A 6,220-nucleotide genomic window follows, 5' to 3' on the forward strand; every position below is an offset into this window, starting at 1 on the left:
CTAGTCACCTCGCTCAGGGCTGGATGAATACACCAGGGGGCGGAGCCAGGCGGTTGGACACGCCCACCCAGGAGTTTAGAGAGCCTGAGGGAGGAAAAACAGTCAGTTCAAGAAGAGTCTAGTTTGAGAGTGGAGTGGAGGAGGTCAGGCCTGTGACAGACTGACAGGTGCCAGGGTTGAATCCCGGGCACAGTTGGCTAGGAGGCATACGGAGGCCTCTGTCTGCAAGAGCCAGGAAGACGGCTCGGTGGAACCGTGGTGGACCGGGACAGGGTAGTGGCCCACCGGTACCAACCCGGGGAACCGACTCGGAAACCGGAGCACAAGAGGGGGTACTCAGACCCTGAAACGAGGTCTAGAAACTACTGGACTGAGTTAATTACCTGATTTCAGTCTGGACTTTAGGTCCTTTCCCACCCAAAGTCCCTCATAGAAGACAACAGCCTAACGAGGGGGATAGAAAGCCACCGCCAAGGCTCAGAGATCCCAAAGGACCAGTGTCTGCGGGCAAATGGGCTCTTCCGACATTCACAAGCCGGGGAGCGGACTCCTGACGCTGCAAGCGCAGGTAGTCCAACAACTCAAACAGGTGCAAGACAAAGGCAGAGACCACCAACCGGGTGGGGGAACCCGACTGCAGCCGGGTGTGGGCACCGACCACCATCACCTTGGTTTACCAGAGACTCGAGTGTTTTATTCTAATAGTGAGTACACCAGTGCCCTCCGGCCGCCCATCTCCCTGCACCGCCAAAGCACCCCCAACGGGTCCTGGGGCCACCATCCCTGCCCACAGAGGGGTTAACAACTTGCTGCATAACATCTCCCCCGGGTGCCCCGTAACTGCAGAGGTGGTGTCCAACCTCACCACACACCGAGGGTAGCGTCACGAACTTAGTACGGCTCAGCCCGTACATATACGTCCTACATCCACCACTATAACAACCACCCTTTTTGATCGAAGTGACCACGAGACCCCCGGGTCCGGAGACCCTCGAGCCACCCACGGAAGGTCCGGATCCGAGCAGCTCGTCTGCTGCGAGCGGGGCGGTACAATCACACCTGGAGGTCTTATTACGGCTCATGCTAAATCCATAGACATTAATGTGGAGTCGGTCCGTTTGTAGATATAACATCTTCCGCTCTTCTGGGTCGGATTTACAGAATTTATACGGTGTCTGGAGAGATTTTTGCCCATTCATTCAGAAGAGTATTTGTCCAATTGAAGGAAGATGCGAACACAGGGTTTGTGAGGACTCCACAGTCCTTTGCCAGAGAGGCGGTTGAGGCTTTACATCACTACATCCAACACCTGGTATTGTGCTTGGTGGTGTAAGGCTGCATGAAACCCAGTCATGAAGCTCAGTTTCCATGTGAACACCAGAAGAGGTTTGGACTCTGCAGTTATGGAGTCCGCAGAGTGTTGGTGACTTTTCTGACCTCTGATCGTCAGGCTCTGTGACCTCGTTCTGTAACTTCATGTGGTCCAGACGTTGTGGCTGAGTTGCTGCGGTTCCTTCTACTTCTCAGTAATATCTCTGACATGTGATGGTGGAATCTTTAGGAAGGAAGAAACATCATATGACTCGTTACACTGGCGGCTCCTGTTACAGGACTGTGTCTTTGTATAATTTGACAATAAATATATACAAAGGTGCAGTTTACCCGCTTGTTTATACCAGAGGAAAGTGGCCAAATACGACAATACTGAATCCTTTTCCAGGAGGGTTCCACTTGGAATCTGCCTGCAATAGCATCACAAAACCATGGTAAAAAATGTCATTCCCATGCACTTTTAGTCTTTTGTTACTTCTTTTCACTGTTTCAGAGGTTCGGAAATCATGAAATCGGCTAAAAGAAGTATCATGTTTATTCTCCGGGCGGCTTCTCTAGTTCTATTTTAAAATATAGAACAAAAATGGTGATGCAAAAAAACGTGGGAAAAAACGCCAGTAATGCCGCTTCAGGAAAAAGACCACCGGGCCAGTGGTGAATACTGACAGAAGAAGGTCTTATGCAGGAAGAGTATATGGGCACAGTGTGGAGGGAATAGAATCCTGCAGCACGTCCGAGGTAAATAATTAAAATTTCACTTTATTTCTGAAAAAAACTATATATATACAATATCGTACGCAAAAGCACCCGCCCCCGTCGTGCATGTGATATCGTGTGATCGCTGCCGCAGCCAACATTATCGCAACGGCAGCATCACACGCACTTACCTGGTCGGCGTCATCGCTGTGACTGCCGAACAATCCCTCCCTCAAGGGGGAGGTGCGTTCGGCGTCACGCCGACGTCACCATGACGTCACTAAGCGGGCGGCCAATCAAAGCGGAGATGAGCGGGACGAACATCCTGCCCACCTCCTTCCTTCCCCATTGCGGGCGGGACGCAGGTAAGGTGAGGTTCCTCGCTCCTGCGGTGTCACACACAGCGATGTGTGCTGCCGCAGAAATGAGGAACAACATCTATAAACAACCATTAACAATTTTTGGTTTTAGGACGACCTCTCCATGGTGAACGATTTTCACCACTTTGGAGGACGTTTAAGGTCGCTGGTAAGTGTCACACGCTGCGATATCGATAATGACGCCGGATGTGCGTCACTAACGACGTGACCCCGACAATAAAACATTAACGATATCGTAGCGTGTAAAGCCCCCTTTAGACATATAACAGTCAAATGAGACACAATATATACAAATGCACCGTTACTCCTTCAAACAGGAAGAAAAAAAAAAACAAAAAAAAACCATTTCCAGTTTAAACCTGCACAGGTTGGATCAATCAAGCTGTTGAAAAAGGTCACAAAATGGGAAAATCAAATCCATAGCTCCCATACAGGCAGTTCAACCCTTCAAATAATTGAATTAGAACTATTTATTCATTTTAGCTTATGTTTATTTGTTATTTATCATAATCATATTCCACGATCCTATTTATTATTTTAATTTACTATTTTTCTTTTTTTTCTTTTTTATTTCATTTTGATTTTTTAATTTTTATTGATGTTTTTTTACTTTTATTTTCCATTTTCTATTGTGCACTCAGCAAATAGAATTATAAGGCAATTGCCAAAAAATAAATAGTAATAATTGTTCAAAAATAATCCTGAACTATCAACAGCTAGATTGAATACAACCCGGCCGGCATTGCAATCATGTTTCAGCAGACAACACATCAAAATGTTTTTAGTTAGTTACTCCCAAAGCAGTTTGAGAAAAAATAGCTGCAAGTAAAATTCTTATGTTAGGAGCAATATGGGCACAGTGCAGTTCAAAATCTTATTATCATGCACAATTCCACCTACTTTGGAGGTAAAAGTGGCCCCTTACCTCCTGGGCCCTGTCTGGCTCCACAGGTTACACCACTGATATGTCTGTCTTTGTGCCAGCCCTTTCCTAAAGTCGCTTTGCTTAGGAAACCTTGGAGGCTATGCTGGTGTCTTAAGGTGGCTTTACACACTGCAACATCGCTGTAACGTCACCGGTTTTGTGACGTTATAGCGACCTCCCCAGCGACATTGCAGTGTGTGAAACACATCAGCGACCTGGCCCCTGCTGTGAAGTTGCTGATCGCTGCAAATCGTTCAGGACCATTCTTTGGTCCTTTGTTTCCCGCTGTGCAGCATGATCACTAGAAAGTCTCAGTGTGTAAAGGGGACTTTACAGCGACTTCCCTTTCAAAAAGCTGCTTTACAACGTCCCCAATGACTAGCTAGGTCGTTCTGCAGGTCCGGATCACTGTTGCGTCGTTGGCCAGGTCTGCCTGTTTGACAGCTCACCAGAGACTTTGTAGCGATCCGGGCCATGTTGGGATCACTGGTGGGATCGCTAGAAAGTCTCAGTGTGTAAAGGGGCCTTTTAGAGCGTTGTGTGTACATACCCTAAAACTACGATATGCCAGTGCCCACATAGCAATACCATCTACAGAGGTGTTCAAAAGTCCTGCCTAGGTGTATGATAAATTGATGTTTCAAGTGTAAAATGTTTTCTGGCAAATATCTTCAATACTAATATGACACATATACAGTATATATTGTTTTCTTCAGAATTCAATATGCCATTCTTTCCCTATAATATTTTTAGCTTTTGAAGCCGTTTTGCCCTGCAATTTGTGCAGCAATATGGGAATTAAAATCACAACTAAATAATGTACAGTGAAGGAAATAATTATTTGATCCCTCGCTGATTTTGTAAGTTTGCCCACTGACAAAGACATGAGCAGTCTATAATGTAACGGGGTGCCAGGGGCGCCTCTGGGCTTGTAGTCATGGCCCCTTCTGTCAGGCTTACCCCTGGCTCCGCCGTCACTATCGGGACGGGAGATGTCTTGGTGGGGCAGAGTGTGGTGGTGCAGATGTCGTCCGACGTATAAACACTCTCCAGGCATGGTTCGATGCAAATAAAAGACATTCTTTATTTCACAACTCTTTCCAAAAACCGGCAGTTACAGATGACTTCACGTTCTTTTCTTAGCTGGGGGAAGCCTGCCCTGACGTCTCCTCCAGTGGGGATGTGCCCGGCTACTCTACTTCACCTGGCTCCCACTTATGGCTACCCACAGCCCGGACCCACACCGGGACTGCTTCGCACTATGAGGTTCCGCCCGCTCCTTTTCTCTCCAGCTTCCCTGTTCTTCCAGCTCCCTTCTTTCTTTCTTTCTTTCTGCCCACTCAGCTCCACACTCTGCCCCTGGCTGTTTCTTCTCTCCCATCCCGGACACAACTGCCTTTTGCACACACTTCCTTTCCCCCTAAGCTGCCGGCTCCTCCTCCCTCCTGTACAGTTTCTATGGGGACAGCATTAACCACTTCAGAGAAAACCTGTGCTTCCTTGTAAGGGGTCTGCCCACCCCTTACAATAATGTTAAGGGTAGGTTAATTTTAACATTGAGAGATAGAATATCCAAACTAAAATCCAGAAAATCACATTGTATAAATTATATGTGTATAAAATTATTAGCATTTTGCAGAGAGAAATAATGATACCCTACCAACCATTAAGGGGTGCTTCACACACAGCGAGCTCACTGCCGAGATCGCTGCTGAGTCACGCTTTTTGTGACGCAGCAGTGACCTCATTAGCGATCTCGCTGTGTGTGACACTGAGCAGCGATCTGGCCCCTGCTGCGAGATCGCTGCTCGTTACACACAGCCCTGGTTCGTTTTCTTCAAAGGCGCTCTCCCACTGCGACACACAGATCGCTGTGTGTGACAGCGAGAGAGCGACAAATGAAGCGAGCAGGGAGCAGGAGCCGGCGTCTGACAGCTGAGGTAAGCTTGTAACCAAGATAAACATCGGGTAACCAAGGTGGTTACCCGATATTTACCTTAGTTACCAGCCTCTGCAGCTCTCACGCTGCCTGTGCTGCCGGCTCCGGCTCTCTGCATATGTAGCTGCTGTACACATCGGGTTAATTAACCCGATGTGTACAGCAGCTAGGAGAGCAAGGAGCCAGCGCTAAGCAGTGTGCGCGGCTCCCTGCTCTCTGCACATGTAGCTGCATTACACATCGGGTTAATTAACCCGATGTGTACTGTAGCTAGGAGAGCAAGGAGCCAGCGCTCAGTGTGCGCGGCTCCCTGCTCCCTGCACACACAGCTAAGCGGTGTGCGCTGGTAACTAATGTAAACATCGGGTAACCATACCCGATGTTTACCTTAGTTACCAGTCTCCGCAGCTTCCAGACGGCGGCTCCGTGCAAGCGCAGCGTCGCTTGCACGTCGCTGCTGGCTGGGGGCTGTTCACTGGTCGCTGGTGAGATCTGCCTGTTTGACAGCTCACCAGCGACCATGTAGCGATGCAGCAGCGATCCTGACCAGGTCAGATCGCTGGTCGGATCGCTGCTGCATCGCTAAGTGTGAAGGTACCCTAAGAGTTCTGGCTCCTACAAACCACTTAGACGCTCCTAATCAACTCGTTACCTGCATTACAGACACCTGTGTTATATTGTCACCTGTATAGAAGACTCCTGTCCACAGACTCAATTAATCAGTCAGTCTTTAAAGGCCCCTTTACACACTGCAACATCGCAAACGACATCGCTGTAACGTCACCGGTTTTGTGACATTATAGCGACCTCCCCAGCGACATTGCAGTGTGTGAAACACATCAGCGACCTGGCCCCTGCTGTGAAGTTGCTGATCACTACACATCTCTCAAGAATTCTTTGGTCCTTTGTTTCCCGCTGTGCAGCATGCATCACTAGAAAGTCTCAGTG

This window comes from Anomaloglossus baeobatrachus, chromosome 1 (assembly GCF_048569485.1).
Source record: "Anomaloglossus baeobatrachus isolate aAnoBae1 chromosome 1, aAnoBae1.hap1, whole genome shotgun sequence".
NCBI lineage: Eukaryota > Metazoa > Chordata > Amphibia > Anura > Aromobatidae > Anomaloglossus > Anomaloglossus baeobatrachus.